Source organism: Gorilla gorilla, chromosome 16 (genome assembly GCF_029281585.2).
Source record: "Gorilla gorilla gorilla isolate KB3781 chromosome 16, NHGRI_mGorGor1-v2.1_pri, whole genome shotgun sequence".
Lineage (NCBI taxonomy): Eukaryota > Metazoa > Chordata > Mammalia > Primates > Hominidae > Gorilla > Gorilla gorilla.
Genome location: NC_073240.2, coordinates 52588937 through 52614544, shown reverse-complemented (window position 1 = coordinate 52614544; position 25608 = coordinate 52588937). Strand labels below are relative to the sequence as shown.

The 25608-nt window shown below is 42.0% G+C and overlaps 1 protein-coding gene across 1 annotated transcript in view; it reads right to left on the bottom strand.

Annotated features, from left to right (window-relative positions):
- Positions 1-19419, bottom strand: part of TMOD3 (tropomodulin 3) — an 85685-nt gene extending 66266 nt beyond the window's left edge. Inside the window, exon 1 of the mRNA XM_019010835.4 lies at positions 19185-19419. The gene's annotated coding sequence lies outside the window, so the exon portion shown is untranslated. The remainder of the gene's footprint in view (positions 1-19184) is intronic.
- Between the last annotated feature and the right edge of the window lie 6189 nt (positions 19420-25608).

The window sequence follows — 25608 nt, the reverse complement described above, 5'->3', positions numbered from 1 at the left end:
AACTGAAGCTCCCTTTCTTTGCTAGAATAAGGAGAATTTTCTGTACCTTCTGACTCCTTGATTGATTACTCCGAAATCCTTCTCCAAGCTCTATAACAAACTGTGACAAACCTATGTAATTAATAGGATTCAATTATCACCAGAGGAGGAAAAACAAACAAAACCCAGAGGAAACCAAAATTCTTTTCTTGTTTTATTTTTTGAGACAGAGTCTCCCACTATCACCCAGGCTGGAGTGATGACAGCTCACTGCAGCCTCGACCTTCTGGGCTCAAGCGATTCTCCCACCTCAGCTCACTGAGTAGCTGGGACAACAAGTGTGTGCCAACCATGCCCAACTAATTTTTAAATTTTTTGTAGAGCCTCCCGCTCCCCCCTCCCTCTCCCCACGGTCTCCCTCTCCCTCTCTTTCCACAGTCTCCCTCTGATGCCCAGCCGAAGCTGGACTGTGCAGCTGCCATCTCCGCTCACTGCAACCTCCCTGCCTGATTCTCCTGCCTCAGCCTGCCCAGTGCCTGCGATTGCAGGCGCGCGCCGCCACGCCTGACTGGTTTTCGTGTTTTTTTGGTGGAGACGGGGTTTCGCTGTGTTGGCCGGGCTGGTCTCCAGCTCCTAACCGCGAGTGATCTGCCAGCGTCGGCCTCCCGAGGTGCCGGTATTGCAGACGGAGTCTCGTTCACTCAGTGCTCAATGTTGCCCAGGCTGGAGTGCAGTGGCGTGATCTCGGCTCGTTACAACCTCCACCTCCCAGCCGCCTGCCTTGGCCTCCCAAAGTGCCAAGACCTCTGCCCGGCCGCCACCCCGTCTGGGAAGTGAGGAGCGTCTCTGCCTGGCCGCCCATCATCTGGGATGTGAGGAGCCCCTCTGCCCAGCTGCCCAGTCTGGGAAGTGAGGAGCGCCTCTTCCCGGCCGCCATCCCGTCTAGGAAGTGAGGAGCTTCTCTGCCCGGCCACCCATCATCTGAGATGTGGGGAGCGCCTCTGCCCTGCCGCCCCATCTGGGATGTGAGGAGCGCCTCTGCCCGGCAGCGACCCCGTCTGGGAAGTGAGGAGTGTCTCTGCCTGGCCGCCCCGTCTGAGAAGTGAGGAGCCCCTCCGCCCGGCAGCCGCCCCATCTGAGAACTGAGGAGCCCCTCCGCCCGGCAGCCGCCCTGTCTGGGAAGTGAGGAGCGTCTCCGCCCGGCAGCCGCCCCGTCCAGGAGGTGGGGGGGCAGCCCCCGCCCGGCCAGCCGCCCCATCCGGGAGGTGGGGGCGCCTCTGCCCGGCCGCCCCGTCTGGGAAGTGAGGAGCCCCTCTGCCTGGCCGCCACCCCGTCTGGGAGGTGTACCCAACAGCTCATTGAGAGCGGGCCATGATGACGATGGCGGTTTTGTCGAATAGAAAAGGGGGAAATGTGGGGAAAAGATAGAGAAATCAGATTGTTGCTGTGTCTGCGTAGAAAGAAGTAGACATAGGAGACTCCATTTTGTTCTGCACTAAGAAAAATTCTTCTGCCTTGGGATGCTGTTGATCTATGACCTTACCCCCAACCCGGTGCTCTCTGAAACATGTGCTGTGTCCACTCAGGGTTAAATGGATTAAGGGCGGTGCAAGATGTGCTTTGTTAAACAGATGCTTGAAGGCAGCATGCTCGTTAAGAGTCATCACCACTCCCTAATCTCAAGTACCCAGGGACACAAACACTGCAAAAAAAAAAAAAAAAGGCCGCAGAGTCTTCTGCCTAGGAAAACCAGAGACCTTTGTTCACTTGTTTATCTGCTGACCTTCCCTCCACTATTGTCCTATGACCCTGCCAAATCCCCCTCTGCGAGAAACACCCAAGAGTGATCAATTAAAAAAAAAAAATCATTCTTCTTATTATTATTTGTTTAATGAATCGTGAGTAGAAACCTATTTCATGAAGGTTGTCTGATCTTGTAATTATTTTCAATGGATATATTTATAGTGTTGCTAGTCTGAGGATTCATTTTTTTAAAAAGCTTTACTGAGATGTAAGTGGCACATCGTAAAATTTACCCATTTTAAGTATACCATTCAATGGTTTTGAGTATATTTACATAGCTTTACAGCCATCCCAACAATCTAATCTTAGAATATTTGCATCACCTGGGCCGTGTGTGGCTCATGCCTGTAATCCCAGCACTTTGGGAGGCCGAGGTGAGTGGATCACTTGAGGCCAGGAGTTTGAGACCAGCCTGGCCAACACAGTGAAGCCTCGTCTCTACCAAAGACATACAAAATTTAGCAGGGCATGGTGGTGCGTGCCTACAGTCCCAGCTACTTAGGAGGCTGAGGCAGGAGAATCGCTTGAACCCGGAAGGCAGAGGTTGCAGTGAGCCGAGATTGTGCCACTACACTCCAGCTTGGGCAACAGAGTGAGATCCTATCTCAAAAAAAAAAAAATGTTCATCACCCTTAAAAAATCTCATGCCTGTTAGCATTCAGTTTTCCTTTTCTCATCTCCAGCCTTAGGCAACCACTAATCTACTTTCCTTTTTTTTTTTTTTTTTTTTTTAATGTAGAGACAGGGTCTCATGTTAACCAGGTTGGTCTCGCACTCCTGGCCTGCAGCATGCCCCCTGCCTTGGCCTCTCAAAGTACGGAGGTTTTAGGCATGTGTCACTACTGGCCATCATCTACTTTCTGTCTATATAAATTTGTCTATTCTGGATATTTTATGTAAATAGCATTATACAATATGAGGGCTCTTAAATCTGGCTTCTTTAGCATAATGTTTTCAAGATTTATTCATATTATAGAATGTATCAATACTTCATTCCTTTTTATTATGAAATAATATCCCATTGTATGGATATACCACTTTTTGTTTATTCACCAGTTGGACATCTGGGCTGTTTCTGCTTTTTGGCTATTATGAATAATGCTGCTATGAACATTCATGTATATACATTTTTGTATGGACATATGTTTTAATTTCTCCTGGGTCTATACCTAGGAGTGGAATTGCTGGATCATATGGTAACTCCCTGTTTTAACATTTTGCGAAACTGCTAAACTCTTTTCCAAAGTGGCTGCATCATTTTTATATTCCCACTAGTAATTTTGACATTAAAATATACGAGAGTTAAAAAAAATTTTTTTTTTGTAGAGATGAGGTCTCACTATGTTGCCCAGGCTGGTCTAAAATCCTGAGCTCAAGTGATGTTCCCACCTCAGCCTCCCAAAGTACGGAATTACACATGTGAGTCACTGTGCCTGGCTGGAACCAAAATTCTTCAGGAGAAAAAGTCTAGCACTTAGTTAGCTCCCAGTATCAGACTGAGGGTGAGCGGATCTATGGACTTAGGGGTTCTGACTTTAATCTCTTCTTAGTTTCCTGGGCTAGATGAAGAATAGCTAAAATATAGTCCTGGTTCTGACAGGTGGCTCTTCCACGTCCATGACAAACACGGCAAATCAAACAGCCTTTTTTTCACTGAGCACAGATCCTCCCTCAGTCCTTAGGCAGCTACTAACAGTAGATGAGACTTGGCAAAGGTTGAAACCTAGTCATTTCATCCCTGAGCCTGATGGACTCAGGTCTCTTCTAATTCTAATTGTCTATGATTTTAAGGAAACACCATTTAACCCAATCTTGGGGGAAAAAAATACTGACTTGCCCTCATCACTGCCAAGGTGAACAATGTATAAGTAAAAAGGAAAAATATGAAAGCTGAATCATGCTAGATATGTACATACAAAAGGTGAAATACTGCAGGAAAGTGACTTGAAAAACCAGAACCAGATAGACTTAAAAAATGAACAAAGTAAATAATGAAGTCAAGCATGAGCCAATGTTGTTAAGTAGCAGAGGCAAAAAAAAGTTACAGTAGTATGACCATATTAATAAATGCTTTCCTGAAAACTCACCAAATAAAGCAAACTTATACAGCTAATTTTCTATTTTCACATTGATTTCCATAATAAAGTTAGACATGTTTCCATGAAAACATGAATTCCCTACAAATCATAAATCATAGGAATTAATGCAAAAAAGTTTCAATCACAAAATTAAATATAAATTCTGTCAATGTAGTAAGAATACTAAAGTAGCACATTCATTTCTGCCTTGGTCTTTATTTCCTTTCCTCTTATTAAAATAAATTTAACAGTATTTAACTACTGCCTCTCTTTAATTAAATTTTATAACCAAGTCTTTCAAGAGGAGAACAGTACTGAAAGATATTAGAAAAAAGACTTCAGAATAAGAAAAAATAGGTTAGAAAAATTGACTTGGAATTTAGGAAAGAGGCCTTTGGGAAACAGGTTTCATAAAGGCTTTAACCGCAGAAGGTGATATTTTAAGGAGTTTCGGAGGGATCTCCTCCCCCCATCATTCATTTACATCTATTCCTCAACTGTGACCCACTTTTTTCTAGTACCTCAAGAAAGTCTACTGGTAAACAAAAGACCTCCAAGGTCCTTCCAAATCTAAACAATCAACTTTTAAAAATAAGTGCTTGAGAATAACTCTGGAAGGATCCACAAGAACCAGAGATAAACTAGTTAGCTGAGGATACAAGGGAGAGGGTTCACTCAGTGTTTGCTATATATCCAGGAGGACCCCAGGAGTTTTGTACCATGTGCATTTATTAATTTTATTTTTAATTTAAAGGACAATTCAATCATTTGTTGCATTTTGATGCTGTATATGGAAAAATAACAAATATTATCCCTGACTTTAGAATTATGCATGCCACACTCAGGTAACAGCAAGAAGTGCTTTGGTAGAAAAAACAAAATAAGAACCATCGGCCATCATACAGTCATATTAGAATTTCAGAATGCCATTAAAAAAAAAAACTAGCAATCTGCGAAACCAATAGCAAAGCTCATTTTAAGAAATATGTAATTATATATTCTCCCAAGTTCCACAGCTTTGGAACAAAGGCCCTATTTAATTGAAATCCTGAAACTGGGATTGAGGCCAGTTTTGGGGTATGTTTTCTCAAAACCTTTTCCCTAAGGAAACATCAAGAGAAACAACTTTCTTTTTTTTTTTTGAGACGGAGTCTCGCTCTGTCGCCCAGGCTGGAGTGCAGTGGCGCGATCTCGGCTCACTGCAAGCTCCGCCTCCCGGGTTCACGCCATTCTCCTGCCTCAGCCTCCCGCGTAGCTGGGACTACAGGCGCCCGCCACCACGCCCGGCTAATTTTTTGTATTTTTTAGTAGAGACGGGGTTTCACTGTGTTAGCCAGGATGGTCTCGATCTCCTGACCTCGTGATCCGCCCGCCTCGGCCTCCCAAAGTGCTGGGATTACAGGCGTGAGCCACCGCGCCCGGCCAAGAGAAACAACTTTCTAAAGTCCTATGCAGGCTCTTCAAAGCCCTATGTCTCTGAGCCCTGCCCCTTCCCAGGAAAGGTTCTAGCACCTAGAGAAATTTCTGGAACCTCATAAAGAGAGGAAGTAAAAAATACTGCTTTACTAAGCCCTCTGTCAGACCAGGCTCTAGACAAGCAAACTGACTCTAAGCTCCTGTTTTCCTGCTCTAACATCTGTATCTTGCCTACAGTCACCTAAAACACTGCTTTTAACATTTTACTCCTTTACTTAGAAATGTTTCTTGTTAGGTGTTTGTAGTTTGACAGTTTCTCGGGTGATTTTGATAAAACCCCCCTTCCTACTTGCTCTAAGAATCACTAGGAATCCTCTGCTTTAATCAGGCTAGATTCCTCAGGGCCTCACAGATATCCAAAGTTCATCTTCAGCTGGCCGCCTCATTTGTTTCCCACAATGATGTCACTCTTCTTAAACAATCCTTTTTACCCCAGGCCCGAATTTCACCTCTCTATCTTATCCACACGCTGCACAATTCAAAGACTAGCTGAAGTCTGTCCTCTCCAAAGCCTTTCTAGCTCTTCCAACTCTGACTACTCTTTTTCCTCCTCTCAAGATCAGCAGTGCTCCAGGTATGGCATACCATCTAGCCCCACTGCTCACCACTGAGTCATGAGTATGGTGCCCCAGCTGGTAAGAATGAATGCTCCTCAATGGACCATGCCTCACTCTTACATGGTGAAGGCATTTATATGCACCTTCAGAGACACAGCACACTTCTGACTTAGAGATACCACTGGTATTACTCTAATCAACGTCAGGGGCCTGGAGATACATCAAGCTTTATTATCATGATTAATTTTCAGATTGAAAGGGAGTAGTAGTTACAATAGGTTTTTCAAGAGGCACAAGCCTAAAATTTGCATAACGTATTTTGTACTTCATGAGGGAGGTGGGGAATGTAATACCACTCAAAAAGAGATTTGGTAACTCCTGGAGTTAGGGTATAATTCTCATGAGGTGGGATAAAAGCATGAACTCAGTCAATAGTAGGGCAAAAGAGAGTCAATTCTTCAAGAAAATGACACTGCCCCACTACCTTGACCTTAGGCCCTAAATGTAGAAAACCTCATGCCTAATGAAGTACTATGATATTCAGAATGAATAGCTGAAAAATAACCAACAGACAGGGCACTTGTAAGTAACCACACAGCAGCCACAATCAACATCCACACAACCCACCATAAGCAATTTTTGGAACACAAAGAGAAAGGGCAAGATGACTTACACACCACAGACAGCACTGAAGAGGGCTTGCTAGGAAAAGTAATTTGGTATCATCAAGCTGTATACGTAAAGTTGACGGTATATAAATTATGCCTTGATAAAATTGTTTTTTAAAAAAGTAATCTGGTGACATGAGCTAGGGTATTCGTCTATGGAGAAGCAGCATGCAGTCCAGTAAAGTGAGGGGAGAGGGGTATTCACTAGGTTTTAATTGGCAGTTTCAAGATAGCAGGCACAAAACCTCTGGCACAGAAGCAGAAATGCCTCATGATGTTAAGACAGGAGAGTTCACTATAAATGATAAGAACTACCACAATATAGCCTCTGAAAAATACACACAAACATATAATAAAAAGCCAAACCAGGCCAGGCACAGTGGCTCACGCCTGTAATCCCAGCACTTTGGGAGGCCAAGGTGGGTGGATCACTTGAGGTCAGGAGTTTGAGACCAGCCTGGCCAACATGGTGAAACCCCGTCTCTACTACAAGTACATAAAAAAAAATTAGCCAGGCGTGGTGGCCCATGCCTGTAATCCCAGCAACTCACGAAGCTGGGGTAGGAGAATCGCTTGAACGCAGGAGGTGGAGGTTGCAGTGAGCCAAGATCGTGCCACCGCACTCCAGCCTGTGTGATAGAATGAGACTCCATCTCAAAATAATAATTTAAAAAACTCCAAACCATAAAAAACTACTGAAATAATGAGAACCATACAGCCACTGGCGATTGGGGATAGTTTCAGAGAAAGAAGAAATGGGAGTGGGTGGAGGCAGAAAGAAAAACAAATTAATACTTAAGACTGGTGATAACTGAAGAAAGCAGAACTGATGAAAGAAGGGAAGTCTTTGAAATCATTGCTATTGGCCAAGAAGCTTGGTTCACAGTCTCCAGGACATAAGGCCTGCTTTGGGATAGGTTCTTTAGAAGGGGGCTAAAGGACATTTTTCCTTTAATATCAAACGAGAGAAATCAAGGGAGCCACATACAAGTAAAAGAAAATAATGCAGGAAAAGAGAGGAGGTTGCTGAGAGCTTAGAAGGACCCAAAACAGGAGTTCAGGATAATATATCTGAAATTAACACTTATGACAACAACTATCAATTATTACCTTTAGTGATAGAATAAAACTGGTTATATCTTAATTACATCATAGGAAAACATTTCTTTCATTTTTTACTTTAGTCTCTCAGAATAAAGGGATCATGTCCCATATCATATTATAAGGAAGTGAAAAAGAAAGGAATCAATTTTTGTTTGTATACCTGTTATATGCCAGGCACTTTATCATACAAATCTCCTCATAATAACCTTGCAAAATAGTTCTATCTCCAATTTACAGATGAAGAAACTGAGGCTCAGAAAGGCTAAGAGCCTGCTCAAGGATATGTACTTTTCAGTAGTGGATGTGAGATTTGAACCTGACCCTAAAAGCCATACGTTTTACACAATATCACACTTCCTCTAAAAAATACTCAATTTTTGCCATGTTTTTAGTTTTATGATACTAGACACTACACATTAACAGAAGCAAATTAAGTGATATTAGGTGATAGCAAGAAGCCACAGCTGGAGATAAAAGAAAAGGAAAAGCTACCAAGTAACCAAAACACAAAAGTGTGGGACAATTTAATGCAGTTTCTAAGAGCCTATAAACGTCAACAATCTCAGAAGGCAATTCAATAGCACGGTACAATAAATGATGCAAAAAAATGAATTCTAAAGTCGATATTTCCCACATCATTTTGGCTAAATTAAGCATCAGGGACTCCATTTAAGAAGGGCAGGAGAAATTATTACATCTTATTTTAAAAATGACATTTAAAATAACTTACAAAAAAGATTTCAACTTCTTGCTAACTTTATAACCTTGGGCAAGATATTGAACTATTGTTTTGTTCCTCTGTTTTCTCATCCGTAAAATAAGAATAATAAGAGTAACCATCTCATGGGATTGATATGTTAATTTGTTAAATGAGGATAACATATATACATCACTTAGAACAGTACCTAAAGCAGAGCGTGTGATCAATGTTAGCTAACAGTCATTATCTTCATTAAATATTATCTTCATTTTTAAGGAACACTTCATTAGTTCACATTAAGTAAATGAGATATTATTCATACTATACTCTGATCCACATAACATAAGCAATTAAGCGAAGAGACTGAGAGAGTTGGAGACTAAAGAGAATACAGAAGAGTGAGAGATCGATGTACACAAAGAAAACAACAGAAGAGAGGTGCTAGCCTACCACTTTGCCCACACTTCTATCAACATTTATCTCACCAGACCATAATCAGTCTCCATGTCTCTGACAGAGAGACCACAATCTATCTCCACCATAGATTGTGAGCACTTTGAGGGCAAGGACCTATTTTTACATTATCAGCCCCTAATATAGTGCCTGCAACATGGTAGACACTAAATTAACATAAAATAAAGTAATATAAGGGGACTCAGTAAGCACTGAGATCAATGATGTGAGAACTTGGTTTTATCATATCCTAATGGGGCTGGGAGCAGAGTCAGTAAAGTTGTACTGTATTGTCACTCTTTGATTATCAATATTCTACTCCCCTATTCTTTCTGAACTGAGAAACAAATTTCAAAAACAAATGTTTAAAAAATATTTAATCTGCTATAAAATTAGAAAATTTCCAAATGATAACACAAATTTTAGTAATTCATTTTAAGTATTAAAAATATTGCTCACTAGCAAAATTAGCCAGGTGTGGTGGTGTACAAATTGTAGTCCCAGCTACTTGGGAGACTGAGGCAGGAGGATCGTTTGAGCTCAGGAGTTCAAGGCTGCAGTGAGCTATGATCACACCTGCACACCAGCCTGGATGACAGCGAAAGCCTGTCTCGAAAAAAAAAAATTGATCTGAATTGACTATTATACCTAAAAGTTAATCCTAATGGTCAAATGGCAAGTCATAGGAATAAAAAGACACCAAATAAGAGAAGACTGAGTGTGGTGGCTCACCTCTGTAATCCCAGCAATTTGGGAGGCCAAGGCAGGAGGACTGCTTGAGCCCAGGAGTTTGAGACTAGCCTGGGCAACATAAAGAGACCCCATCTCTATAAAAATTACAAAAAATTAGCCAGGCATGGTGGCACGTGCCTTTAGTTCCAGCTACTTGGGCAGCTAAGGTGGGAGGATTGCTTGAGCCTGGGAGGCGGAGGTTGCAGGGACCTATGATCACACCTGCACTCCAGCCTAGGCAATAGAGTGAGACCCAGTCTCAAACAAAATGAAAAAAAAAAAAAAAAAAAAAGAGAGATACACCTATTTCTTAGCTGTCAATCTGCCAGATGCAGGGAACATACCAAAAAAGAGAAGGCATGGTCACTTCCTTCTGACACCAAAATAAGCATGTTTTGAGATGAACAACCCCAAACCTCCTTGTGTGGGGGGACCCACCCCTTATTCCAGTCCCTGTGAAATATACAGCCAAAGAAACAACATAACAATGCCCCATCTTTCACAGCTGTTTGGTACAGGGGTCACCACTCTCAATCTAACCAGGACGGATCAAATTCAATTCTTCTCCAGAAATCTGGAAAGCTGGGAGACAAAACTCAAGTTGAGACATAAGGTATCACCAAGTCTGGAGGCACTACCATAACAAGCTAGTCACCTTGAAGCTGAAGCTAAGGGGAAAGCACAGAAGGTCAGTCTGCAGGGAAGAGAATGAAGCAGGGCTGGGGCTACAGGAAAGAAGGAAAGGAGGCACCTGCCTCAGGGTGCCTCAGGATTTAGTAGGGTGCAAAAAAGCTCAGCAGTCAAGATAAATTACACAGTAATGCATACTATTTTTTAAAAATTAAAATTAATATCCTAAAATGGAGCAGAGGCACAGAAAGAAGCCAAAGAGAGCCCTACAAGCAGAGAGAGGACAGAGACTTTCAAAGTGTCTGCTCTGGGTTCCAGCTGTAGGTCATTTCACGGACCTCAGCGGCCTTACAACAGTAACGCAGTACAACTCCCAGCTCTGCCACCATACCATCTAGCAAGATAGCTTAAATGGGTTTGTGTTCCCGGAGACCTAAACACCTTGACTAACATACTCTATTTGGGAAAATGAGACATGCACATAAAGTGCTTTTTGTTTTTTTTCAAGAAAATATATAATTAACTGCCAAAAGAATGGTACTGGCTATTAGTGTACAGAAATTCAGAGATCACTGTGGGTGGTCAGGGAGGGACAGAATTAGCTAGACAGAGAGGGGTGGAGAAGTATATACTAAGCAAAGAGATCAAAGCACAGGCTGAAAAAGGTTGGAGCTGGGAGGGAAGCCAGGGCAAGAAGAAGAAAAGTAAAGGGAAAGGAGCGATCTTCACACACCCTGTGTTACACAGAAGTAAGTACGCCTCCATGCTCTTCCGCCTGCAGCCCTTACATCACATGGTTCATTACACAGGAAATGTCCTTTTGCACTCTTTCTCATGTTCAAATCCTTTCACATCTTTCAGGGACCAGTTCAAGTAATATTTCTGCAGAGGCTCCCCTTGTGTGCTATACCAGATTCAGGCAGTGGGAGAAGAAAAGAGGAAACAGTTTCTTCTGAGGTAGGAGGGAAGGCTAAGGGGCTTAAAGCAGTGCCAGCTATTCTCTGGTGGAGGGCACACTATATCACTTGGAATGCTGGCCAATGTCTAAGGAAAGCAGGAAGTGAGATGACTTGACAAGGAATAATAATGGGGGTTCAAGAAAAGTGGCAGAGGAAAGGCAAGCACAGAGGGTGTGCTGAGGACTAACAGAAGAGCCCACCTGCCCGGAAAGCCTTGCAGAGGTGAAATCCTACACATCTGCCTTGGTCCATTGCTGTGTAGGGTTCTGTAATTTTTCACCAAGAAACTGCAAATCTTAGGGACAACAGGAGAAAAACAAAAGGGGGGTGGGCATGACTTTGAAATCATCACATATTTATTGGTATTTCCAGTGAAATTAGATCCCCAACTCCTCAGCTGGTCTAGCACTCAAGTGGGCATATTAAAGAGGAAAAAAAAAAAAAAGAATAGTTCCCTAAGAGTATTAACCTGGGTTAATTATAGCCCACCATGAATGAAAATAAATCTTGGGGGTTGTATCATATCTTGTCACGTTTGCCTCAGGGTAAGGGCTGCCTGAATATAAGCCAGACTCATATACATTTGAGGGGCTTCTTCTGAATATTCCTTAACTCCTCATCAAAGTTTTAACACCACACCCAGGGAATGAAAATATTTTGTTGGTTGTAATTTTCCACATGGATGGAAATCCCCTACTGTATAAGTATTACTAATAATATCCTGCTCAAAAGAATTGCTATGCTGTGGTTAAGGAAATGCAACAATCTTCTTACCTACAAGTCTATATATATATATATCACACCCAGCCCTCATTTTCTTCTAGTTTACCATATTTTTATTCACTTTCTCACAAACACTTCAGGAACTGTGTTCACTTGTATGTACTTATCATGATGTTCATGCTTAGTTATGCCCAGATATGAAAGTGTTTATTTGTAGGGGGTTATCATCACTGTATATGTTACCTTAGTTTGTAAGTTTGTCTTAGTGTGTTTGTGTTCCTTCCTTAGTGAATGGGTGCAGGTGTTGAACATATATACCTGAGGGAGTGGATATCTTTATAGCTCAAAAAGGGTGCACATCTCAGGAGGAACCTTGACTGTATTTCAGTATTTTTCTTTTTTCTTTTTTCTTTTTTTTTGAGACGGAGTATCACTCTGTCACCAGGCTGGAGTGCAGTGGCGTGATCTCGGCTCACTGCAACCTCCACCTCCCAGGTTCAAGCGATTCTCCTGCCTCAGCCTCCCGGGTAGCTGGGACTACAGGTGTGTGCCAACATACCTGGCTAATTTTTGTATTTTTAGTAGAGACGGGGTTTCACCATGTTGGCCAGGATGGTCTCGATCTCCTGACCTCGTGATCCACCCGCCTCAGCCTCCCAAGGTGCTGGGATTATAGGCGTGAAAACGAATTCTTAAGAGTAGTATAAGGGTGAAAGAAGCCAGGCACAAAATACGACATATTATATGATTCCATTTATATGAGATGTCCAGAATAGGCAAATCTTAAGAGAGAGTAGATTAGTGGTTGCCTAGGGCTGGGTGGGGGAGACACGGGGGAATTGGGAGGAATTAGGTAGTAACTGCTAATGGTAAGGGGTTTATTTCTAGTGTGATGAAAATGTTCTAAAATGGTGGTGATCGTTCTACAATTCTGATTGTAGCAAAATCCACTGAATTGTACACTTTAAATGGGTGAATTGTATGGTGTGTGAATTATATCTCACTAAAGCTGTTATATATTAGAGAGAGGGGGAAGGAATGAATAAGGAAACCAAAGTTGTCCTGCATTTCCACAGAAAGGTAATCCTGTCTTTGAAAATCTTAGCTTTTTTCTGCTTCTATTTTAGTTAAGCTTTAGGATTCAAGACTCCTCACTGGTAAGTCCCCAGTTGTCTTTTCTCCATCTCTAATCTTTGTCTTTACTAACAAGGGTGATCTACCTAAGGGAGACAGCATTCACTAGTTACAACTCAATCTCTGAACAAAAAACAATATGCACACTATGATTACAATCATATAAAAATATGTATGAGAATGAATCAGGCCTGGAAAGAAATGAGGAAAAGTAAAAATAGCTACATAAGAATAATGAGGTTGGGGTGACATTCTTTTTAAAATAATGTTATCAACTTAGTGTATTATCAGCAAATAAACTTAGAAGAAAAAAATAACCAAACTGTCTCCCTAAAAATTGTTCCAAGGCAAATTCAGAAATTGCATCACAAAGGATTGGAATAGACAATGGAGTAGAAACATGGAAACTAAGGCTGGGTGTGGTGGCTCACGCCTGTAATCCCAGCACTTTGGGATGCCAAGGTGAACAGATTGCTTGAGCTCAGGAGTTCAAAGACAGCCTGGGAAACATGATGAAACTCCATCTCTACTAAACATACAAAAATTAGCCAGTTATGGTGGTGCATGCCTGTAGTCCCAGCTATTAATACTTGAGAGGCTGAGGCTGACGGACTGCTTGAGCCCAGGAGGTCGAGGCTGCAGTGAGCCAAGATCACACTATTGCACTCCAAACTGGGTGACAAATTGAGACTCTGTCTCAAAACAAAACAAAACAGAAAAAGATGGAAACTAAAACACATGGCTTATATATAATTGCATCTATTTAGATCAAGCCAATAAACAAGAAATATTAAGCTCCCTATAGCTTGCTATGTTGGAGTCCTAGGTGATCTTTCCTTGCTTACATCTCCTTCATTCTAAACATCTGCCTATTTTATAAGGAAGATGCAATTGCTTCTAAAATGAGGTTGTCTCCATTAACTCGACCCACAGAAAAGCCATTTAAAATTCAAATTCATACTTAACATTCTTCCATCAGGAAATACATGGTAACTAGCCCTGGATCAATCTCAGTCAAGTCCCAATCTGGGAGAGGAGCATAAACATTTTATTTTTAAGGTCAGGGTCCGTGCTTAAGAAACTGACAATATAAGCACAACTAAAATGCAAAGTAGCTCAGCTGACGTGCTAAGATGCCAAGTCAATCTAATGGAGAAAAACAAACAAAAAAGAGGTGTGTTCTGTTTTGTCTTGAGACAGGGTCTTACTCTGTCACTCAGGCTGGAGTGCAGTGGCACGATAACAGCTCACTGTAGCCTCCACCTCCCTCAGATGATCCTCCTGCCTCAGCCCCCCAGGTAGCTGGGATTATAGGTGCATGCCAGTACTTCCGGCTAATTTTTGTATTTTTAGTAGAAATGGGGTTTTGTCAGGTTGCCCAGACTGGTCTCAAACTCCTGGGCTCAAATGATCTGCCTGCCTTGGTCTCCCAAAGCGCTGGGATTACAGGTGTGAGCCACTGTGCCTGGCCGAGAAAGGAAAGTTTTTCTTAAACCTATGTTGCTGGAACAACTAGATATCTATATAGGGGGAAAATGAACCCAAACTCCTATCTTATATCGTAACACAATAATAATTACTTTGAGATCAATCACAGACTCAAATGAAAAACTTAGAAAAATAAAGTTTCTAGAAGAAAAAGCTTTCTTTGCAATCCTGGGCACTGGTAAAAATTTATTGGTCAGGACAAAAACACTAGCCATAATACAAAAAATTGATAAAACAGACTTTATAAAAATTAAAAATTTCTGCTCATCACAATATCATTGAGAAAGTAGACAAGGGACAGACTGTATAAAAAAACTGTCAACACATCTATCTATATATGTGACAAAGAACTTGTACCGTGAATATATAAAGAGCTCCTACAAACAATAAAAAGATGAATGACCCAATGAAAGACTAGGTAAGACTTGAACAAACAATTCACAAAAAGATACTGCATAGCCAATTAACATATGATAAAGCACTCAACATTCTTAATCATCAGAAAAATGTAAATTAAAACCATAATGAGGTACAACCATACATCCTGTAGTGTGACTAAAATTGAAAAGGCTGACAACACTAAACACTGGCAACACTAAAAATATCGAGCAAGTAGAACTCAGTATAAACCACTTTGGAGAACTGTTTGGCAGATTTTTAATAAAGTTAAACATACACATACCCTATGACTCAGTAACTCTGCTCCTAGGTATTTATCAAGAAACTTGTAAAAGTATGTTCATAACAATCTTATTCCAAATATGCATCAAGGAGAAAATATAAATTGGGGTATATTCGTACAATGGAATACTATTCAACAACTTAAAAGGACAAACCACTGATACTTGCCAACAACATAGATGAATCTTTCTTACATGAAAGAAGCCAAACACAAAAAAAGCACATGCTGTATGACTCCATTTATGCGAAGTCCAAGACAAGTCAAAAAATCTCTGTAGTGTCAGAAATCTATGGAGTCAGGAAGTGATTGCCTTTGGAGGAAGGTGGGTGAGGGAACTTTCTAGGGTGACTTAAAAAAATGTTTTCTATCTGATTTTTGTAGAAGTTACAGTGTATACAATTGTCAGAACTCCTTGAACTGGATATTATGTGCATTTTATTGAATGTTAATTATATATCAATAAAAATACAAAGTAGCAATGTGCCTCAAGATATAGACTAACAATTTTGTTTCAAATGAAATTCCTCAAGACTACACAAATGCATCTTCAGTTACACAGCATTTTCAATCATGTGCCGTTCTGATTTATTCACACTTCTATTCTTTGATCATTGTAAATAAGCTAATGGATTACAGACACATATAGATACAAGAATGTATGTTCACATACATAATTTTTTATAAACACCAAATTAAATTTGATTGTTTACAATTTAAATAAGCACTTAATGGACCAGTTATAGGCCCAGTAGAATTTTCTATTGTCTATACCATTTTTCTCTCCATATATTTGTGATTTTAAAGGATCTGACATAAAACTGCATGTAAATCAAATGTCAGCAAGGACTATCAATGACCAAGGGATGACAGCACTTTAGCCACACGGCCTAGAGAATAATGCCCTCCTCATCTATTCTAATCGAGAGAGCTCATGCATATTAAAGTTAAGAGCAACTGAAAAGCGTGAAGAGTAGTTTGCCAGCTACAACACAGCCTAAATATCAGTATACATCAGACTGACACCAGAAAACCTTACTAAAAGCCTTTTTTTCCTCTACTGTTTACTGGATCCTCCTCTTTATCTTTCTCCCTCCATCCAGGTATATTTTTATCCGCAAAGCCTCTCATCCTCCCTGTGATATTGCTCAGATATAATTGATTTTCTCTTTTGTTTTAGTTTTTGAGATAGGGTCTTGCTATGTTGCCCAGGCTGTCCTGGAACTTTTGGGCTCAAGTGGTACTCCTGCCTCAGTCTCCCAAGTGGCTGGTACTACAGAAGCGTGCCACCACATCCGGTTCTAATTATGTTCATGTATCTGGCTCATCTCAGGTTCCAAATAAAATAAATTTACAGAATTCCACTATACTCTATGTAGATATGTCACATACATTCAAACAGTATAGACAGTATAGCCTGGGGAAAGAGATGACCAGTGAATGGAAAAAAATATTGACTTTAGTTGTTCCCCACTCCTGCAACTGGAAAATATCTCTCCTGAATATCTACCACGTTTTCATTCCCTACAGGTGGCTCTTACAAGTGCTGTGGACTATACATAAGTATATCTGCCTAATCCCAAAGAGAATAAGGTCCTAGACAGGAACCATGTCATTCATATATATATATATATAAAATTTCTTTTTTTAGATAGACAGGGTCTTACTTACTCTGTCACGCAGGCTGGAGTGCAGTGGCACAATCATTGTCTCTCACTGTAACCTCAAACTCCTGGGCTCAAGCAATCCTCCTGCCTCAGCCTCCTGAGTAGCTAGGACTACAGGCATCACCACTACACCTGGCTAATCTATTTTATTTTGTAGAGACAGGGTCTTGCTATGTTGCCCAGGCTGATTTCAAACACCTGGGTTCAAGCAATCCTCCTACCTTGGCCTCCCAAAGTGCTGGGATTACAGGTGTGAGCCACCAGGTCCGGCCCTGGCCTCATGTCTTATACATATTCACCAGGAGCCTGAAACATTGCTTTGTACAGAATACAGAATGGGGCAAGACACATACTTGAATTCATGAATTGCCAAATTAATATGAATGAAAACAATTAAGGAAGGAAGAGGAGGAGAGAAAAAAAAGCAAAGAGAAAAAAGAAAAACTAGCAAAGAGAAAGGAAAAGGAAAGAAAGAGAAAAACTTATGAAGACAATTGTTCTTGTTAGAGTTCATAGGACTACAGTATTTTAAAAAACTGAGAGTTGAAAAAGCCATCAATAATGTATCTAATATCAGTTATCAGTACCAGTATTTAAATTGCCATTAAAAACACCTGAAAATACCTCTAAAATTACCTCCCCACACTTGACATTCAAAGTGTGGTCTCTGACAGCATCACCCATCAGACATATAGACTTTGGACTCTACTTCAAACCTACAATATCCTGAACGAATTATGCATGCTAAAGTGTTCGAAAAGACTGCCCTCCACCATTCAGGGCCTTTCTGTTGTACCAAACCTGTTTTGTTTCAATGGGCCAGTAATTAAGACACGAAAAATCTTTGAATGGGATTTGACCTGTACCTATTTAATTTCAGATGAAGTTATTAATTACAATGTAGGTTGGCATATTGGATATACCACAAAATTTAGGAATTAGTCATAAAAAATATGATTAAATAAAATTGAGCAGTAGGTCTACAGCATTCTCAAGAACTCATGTTTGCTCTTTCTCATGTCTAGCATAGGACTTGGAATTCATATCGCCAGTGTTTCCTGAATGAGCAAAATAAATGAACTTTTAAAAACCAGAGATATTTAGGGGCAGAATAATCTCGGGGGTCATCTGGTCCAACAACCTAATTTTAAAGATCAGCAAACTACAATTTCTGAGAGTTGCAAAAGCAAAGAAAGCTCAAAGAATTAAAATATATTGGGACATTTTAATTCGTTTTGTTCCTTTCGTAGGAATGTGTAAGAAAGGGGACTGTAACTATTATGATTGCAGACTCTTAAAGGTGAAAAGGTGCCTAGGAAGAAGAAACTAGCAAGAGTAAATGAGGCTTGGCAAAGCTATTTTTCCAAGCCTAATATATTATTGACGGGCCAATTAATCAATTTAATCTGCCAGAAAAATTAATCTGAAGGTTTCTCAGAAAAGGAGAGGAGACATGAGCTGCATGACAATGTTACAAACCAAGGAAGGCTGCACATAACTAACTTAAATCTCCACAGGCTTATTTCCTGTTGAAGTATGGCCTCCTGGGGTAAGTTTTACTGCAGTGTTCATTGCCAGATGACTTTTGGTTTTAACAGAGGCCAAGGGCAAGTTGGAAATGCGATTCTTAACTAAACATTAAAAAGAAAGAAAGAAACTGTGGCTGTTTCCCATTTCTGTTTATAATCAGAATGCAGGCTTGCGGAGGAAACACACCATCCCCCGCAAGCAAAAATATAACGACACAGTCACGTCCTCAAAACAAACTAACACACAAACTTCCCAGCCGGATCCAGCTGTGCTGCCTGGGAGCTAGGAACTTAATTCTAAGAGCAGACAGATCAAACCGGTGAATGCAAGGGCAGCCACATTTCAATCACAAAAAGGGTGTGCCCTAAGTTTTGGCTGCCCCACTCCGCCGCCCCACTTTCAACAAGCCGAAGCCTTTGAAGGAGGCTCGGTGCCATCTCGGTGTGATCGTGTCCCGGCGACGCTGGGTGGGGTGCAGGGAGCCAGCTCGGCCGCGACTCAGCGGGAGGGGAGGGGGCCGGTCCCGAACCCGGGCGCCCGGGCCGCGGGTGATTCACTGGGAACGCCGGGTTCGCGCGCCCTGACCGGCGGGCGGCGCCTAGACCGGCGGGCGACGCCCAGCGCGCCCCACGTCCCCCGCCCGGGCCGTTCGCGCAGAAGCAGCCCCCGCGCACCCCTGCTCCCCGAGACGGACCCGTCGGGAAGGAGCCTGGAGTCGGGCGGCCGGCGGGCAGCAACCTCTCCCTCCTCAGCCACCATGGCCGGTGCGACTCCCTACCCGCGCCCGCAGACGGACTTCCTGGAAAGCACCGGGCTGGGCTTACCTGACTGGCGCCCGCAGGGGCCGCCGACCTCTTCACAGACCCACGGAAACTGCCGGCCGCAAGCCGAGGCTCGGTTCCCAGAACCCGCCGGTCCGCCCGCGTCGGCCTCCCAAAGAGTTGCCAGACCCACCCGCCAGCAGCTCCCTCACTCGACCGCCCTGTAGGTGCGGTGGGTTCCTCCTTCGCCTCCGACGCGCGTGCGCACTCCCGTGCCGCGGGGCATCCTGGGAGTTGTAGTTCTAGCAAGAAGGGCGAGGCTCAACGCTGACCCTGGTCTTTACAATGGACAGAACGTAGGAAGGGGACTGCGAACACCAACCCTTATCCCAGTCTAAGACAATGTTCTCCACCCGTGGAAGTACCTACTATCTACTTCCCCGAAGCTGGAAATAGTATCTAGAGGCTCTTTGGTATAGATTTCCTTTTTACTTTGACCTTTTGTAAAGAAGCGCACACGGCAGGGCTTGCATTGTAGCCTTGGTTGTTAATGCGAGGACATGACATTGGGGCCTTTAAACTGGTCATGACAGAGTTATAGAAAAGTAAAGGAATAAAATCTAAAGCCCAAGAGAGGCATAAATCATGCGAATGTCACCTCCAGGGTGTGGTGACCTTAGTGGTTTTCTTAGGTATGCAACCGGGGATGATGTAGCTATTGCAGGGCAGTTTCTGCCCATCCTATCTTCCCTTTCCATCTTCAAGCTCTACACCAGGCGGTGGGGCTGGCCGCTGTAGTGGGAGAAAAAACAGAATAGGCTGCTCAAGGGGGGGATTGGGGCAGATGGGTAGTCTAGAGGGAAGAGGAAGAGTGTGGGAATCTCTCAGAGGACTGTTTGACAGTGGCCTATGTAATGGCTACCTTTTGTGCGAGGCTCTGAGGAGAGGGAACTGCGACATTTTTCCATTTATTCATTTAGTCACTTACTGGGAATTTTCCTGGCCTGCTCTTCAGGAGTAGACCATCCCCAGGAGTAATGCTAAACTTTGACACACCTTTCAAAAATGCAGCCAAAGAAGTGGACTGACGTGCCTGCTTGAGGTACATTCCAGCTACACCCAGTGTGCGAGCCACTTCATGATTTAAACCTCTCCTGGCATCTACTTCTTCCCCTCAGAGGAGGGAGCACCCTAGGTTAGATAAACATCCTGGAATTTCATGCAACTGGCACCCACTAATTTCAGCAATGGAGATCACTGATGGTTTAGGTTTTTAAGGGAAAAAAACCCTTCCTTTTTTTTTTTTCCAAGACAGAGTCTTGTTCTGCCGCCCAGGCTAAAGTGCAGTGGTGTGATCTCGGCTCACTGCAACCTCTGCCTCCCGGGTTTAATTGATTCTCTTGTCTCAGCCTCCCAAGTAGCTGGGATTACAGGCACGCGCCACCACACCCGGCTAATTTTTGTAGTCCTAGTAGAGATGGGTTTTCACCATGTTGGCCATTCTGGTCTTGAACACTTGACCTCATGATCTGCCCACCTTGGCCTCCCAAAGTGCTGGGATTACAGGCGTGAGCCACCGTGCCTGGCCAGGAAAAAACCCTTCTCAATTGCAAATACTTAGAGGACAGTCAACACTCAATCATGTGGCCATCGCATTTTATTTTCTATACCATCTTTGGGTCAATCTCTTGGAGATAACAGCTTTCTGAGAGCAATTTCCTACAGAATTCAGGTTCATAAGAATGTTTATACTTATAATACATACCAACCACTGGGCCAGCACTTCATTTGTAATATCTCATCTAATCCTCAAAACTAATCTAGTCCTCAAAACTCTATAAAGAATAAACTGGTATCCTCCATTTCTATAGATAAGAAAATGAAGACTCAGAAAAGTTAAGTAATTTGTATAAGGTCCCAGAGCCAGTAATTGGAGATCCAGAGATGAGACACAGTTCTCTTGAGTCAAATTCTAATGTGATTTCCACTGCTGATCAGACTGATGTGTCTCCTAAATCTCAACAATTTTTTTTTTTTGAGACAATCTCATTCTGTCACCCAGGCTGTAGTGAAGTGGCGCCATCATGGCTCACTGCAGCCTTGACCTCCTGGGCTCAAGCAATCCTCCAACCTCAGCCTCCTGAGTAGCCTGAGCAGCTGGGACTACAAGCATATGCCACCACACCCAGCTAATTTTTTTTAATTTTTTTTTTTTGTAGAGACAGGGTCTCCCTATGTTGCCCAGGCTCGTCTTGAACTCCTGGGCTCAAGGGACCCTCCCACCGTGGCCTCCCAAAGTACTGAAATTATAGACATGCAACACCATACCCAGCTGATATGGTTTATTTTAAGAAGGACTTTCCTCTGCAATATGGCTTCTTTTGCTTTGGTCAGAGAGACTTTTTAATTCAGTGTCTGACTGACTTAATCTATTACACTTTTCCTCTCTCACCTTCCAATATGGGCTGTTAGGCAAATATTAAATATATTTTCGCTATTCATTTCAAATTTTTCCTAACAAATGTATACATCTTATTTTAGTTCCTTTTTCTAAAATAATGCAATTTGATGGTGGATTTTTTCCTTTCTTGAGGCATACATTATCATATTTTTATCACAAAGCTTATAAACATGAATCTTTTAAATCCGTGCACATTAAATACCACATATGGGGCCAGAGATGTTAAGAATAATACCTTAGTATTGGATAGCACTGAAGAGGTAGAACCTTCCTCACTTCTTCCACTCCTTTGCTATAACATTCTCTATATTAGCAGCCAGAATGACTTTTTTTTTTTTGAGATGGAGTCTCTGTCTGTCGCCCAGGCTGGAGTGCAGTGGCGTGATCTCTGCTCACTGCAACCTCTGCCTCCGGGGTTCAAGCAATTCTGCCTGCCTCAGCCTCCCTAGTAGCTGAGATTACAGGCCCCCCACCCCACCACACCCGGCTAATTTTTGTATTTTTTTAGTAGAGACGGGGTTTCGCCATGTTGGCTAGGCTGGTCTTGAACTCCTGACCTCAGATGATCTGCCCACTTTGGTCTCCCAAAGTGCTGGGATTACACGCGTGAGCTACCACTCCCAGCCAAGAATGATCTTTTAAAAGCAAATCAGATCATATCACCATCTTGCTCCAAACCATTCATGGCTTCCATCACATTTAGAATAAAATCCATAATTAACACCTCTACAAATCTGTATATGATTGTTTTGTTTCCTACCACATATTCTCTCTGATACTGCTCTAGTCATACTGGCCTCCCTGAGGTTTCTTAATCCTGCCAAGTTTCTCCCCATCTCAGAGTCTTTATGCTATGCAGGAGAATGATTTTCCTCCCAGATGCTTCTAGCTCATGCCCTCATTTTAATGAAGGTTCTGCTCAAATGTTATCTCTGAAAGTCTTCCTCTTATCACCTTACCCTGTCATTCTCTCCTTTCTTTACTTGTCGTCATAGCACTTTTACCACATAGCTTCATATTGCTTGTTTCCTTAGTGGAAGCTCAACAAGCTTTGCTTTGTTTACTCCTCCATCCTTAGCATCCACAATACTGCCTGCACACAGAAAGTATTCAATAAATATTTGTAAATAAATGAATGTTGCGTTCTTCCCTCTCTCTCCTACTCTCCTCTTGGGACACAGACCCAGAAGGTTCACCTGTAAATGCCAGCCAGTGACCTGATTCGGATGTAAACACCAGCTGCAAGAGGGTTGACTACACAGGAGAATAAGATCCTGTGAAAGTCCTGAAATAGAGACAGAGCTCTCTTTTAAAAAGGCTATAATTTAGGGTTGCCACTATTCCCTTAGAGTTGGAAACATAATTCTTGGAGGAAAACAAACAGGAAAAACATGGAAATTATATTTACATAAATAAGTGAAAAGGTAAGCCCACTAAATGCCTGTGGTAGATTGAAATATTGTTCCCACATATTTGCTCTCCTTTAGAGGAATAGACAGGCTTGCCCACTACTATGTGACTTCCAGTGCTGCCCCGCAGGCATTCCAGGCTTGGCTATGATCCCATGATGGGATTTTCCTCCTCTCTTCGGTTAAATGTCATATTGTAATCACAAAGTTTAGAAACATGAATCTTGCTTTGGTCAATAAAATATAAGTGGAAGGGACAATCCGACAGTTCTGGGTGGAAGCTTTAAGAGTCACTGCCTTTCTCTACTAGTGTGCCTGCTCTTTCCCTCCACCAAGAGAGACAAGTTCTGAATAGAGGCTGGTCCTTCTGCCTGGGTTCTAGAATAAGAAATTACATGGATCAGAGCCTCAGCCACTAGCTGACATAATATATAATGTGAGCGAAGAGGAAACTGAGGTTTAGGTTCGTTTGTTACTATAGACTTACTTAGCAAAGGCTGACTACTATAGTGCCTAATCAAAGAAACATGATGATCTGAACTAGAAGTGGTATGGCACCCCCAACCTTCTGCATTTAACCCACTTCAAGTAATGGAAAACAGTTGAAGTTCAACACGCTAACACACTACAGAGAACAAATCTGAGGCCTTCAGGTAAAATATTTGAACAAGGGACAGAGTATTGTTCCCATTAGTGTTCAGGGTTTGGTTAGAGTGAAAGTGATTGATAAAATGACACTTCAACTCTACTTTACGTGTTAATATTACAAGCTCTAATTAGTGTTATCTCTAAACTTCCAGCCAGAATAACTCAGAAAGCATGTCACACTGAATCATCATATGCTAATTAATAACAGCAACACTTTTCTTGTTATCAAAGAGTTCCTTTAGGAAATAGTTACTTTGGTATATGTAAGCATATTTTGTGTGTATGTTATGTAAAAATGTGTATTTATAGGAGAGCTGAGAAAAACTAAAGACAAAAATTTGAAACGAAAAGGTAAGGATTTCATTATGGAAGCTTGGAGGTAGGAATCCTATGGAAGCAGTGGGAGGTAGGAATCACAGAAGACAAACATCATGGCTGGGTACATACCAGTTTTTTTGTTTTTGTTTTTGTTTTTTTTGAGATGGAGTCTCTCTCTGTCACCCAGGCTGGAGTGCAGTGGCGTGATCTTGGCTCACTGCAAGCTCTGCCTCCTGGGTTCACACCATTCTCCTGCCTCAGCCTCCCAAGTAGCTGGGATTCCAGGTGTGCACAACCATGCCTGGCTAATTTTTGTATTTTTAGTAGAGACAGGGTTTCACCATGTTGGCCAGGCTGGTCTCAAACTCGTGACCTCGGGTGATCTGCCTTCCTTGACCTCCCAAAGTGCTGGGATTACAGGCATGAGCCACCACGCCTGTGTGCATACAGTTTTACAGGAAAGATTCAAGCACACTTTTTGGCCTCAAATGCCCTGTTTTCTATAACCCATCTCTGCCTGTTAGAAGCCTCCTCATGTTTCATTGTCCATCTCAAATGTCTGTTCCCCACTCAACCTTCACTAATGGCATCAGCTGGAATTAATTTTGCCTTTCCCATATTTTCATACCCCATTATGGCTCCATTAGAAGTGCACTGAATACACATTTCAGCCAAATGCCAAAAGGGCCAAAAAATAAGTCACTCTTCAGCTGAAGCCAAAGTTGATGACAAACATCACTATTAAAGAATAAACTTCTGGGATATACACACAAACCTAAAATATTATCCCCAAATTTTAATATTATTTTAATAATATTAAAAATGTTAGTGCTAAAACTGTTCAGTTTAACATTTACTATAGAAGCAATAAATTCCCAGTGCTGTCCATTGTTAGACTCTCCTACAGTCACTACAGAAAGCCAAATTTCAGCTCAGGTGAGTGAATGAATATGATCCCTGTCATAAATGGAATTAAATAAGAATTAAATTCAGGTCTTTAAATGATAAATGCTAGATGCCCCAAACCCTTCTACCAAGACCAGAGTTGTGATATGATTTAACTTCTGCTTACTTTTCCTTGTTTTTATTTATCTTTATTTATTATTATTATTTGTTTTTGAGACAGAGTCTCACTCTGTTGCCCAGGCTGGAGTGCAATGGCACGATCTTGGCTCACTGCAACCTCCACCTCCCGGGTTCAAGCGATTCTCCTGCCTCAGCCTCCTGAGTAGCTGGGACTACAGACGTGCACCGCCACACCTGACTTATTTTTGTATTTTTAGTAGAGACAGGGTTTTGCCATATTGGCCAGGCTGATCTTAAACTCCTGACCTCAAGTGATCCTCCAGCCTCGGCCTCCCAAAGTGCTGGGATTACAGGTGTGAGCCACCGCGCCTGGCCTCCTTGTATTATTTGAATTTTTTATAAACATTTATTGGCTCGAAAACAATATATTGTTTTTTCTAGGTTACCTAGCCAATGGATTCCTTCTTGATATTTGTAGTAATTGTCAGCTTATTTTCCTATTTGCTTAAAAGTCTTAAATAATTGTTTCTTTTTGTCTTTTACTAAATTCTTATTGATACATTATAATTGTACATATGCATGGGAGTACATGTGATATTTTGCTACATGATACAACGTGTAATAA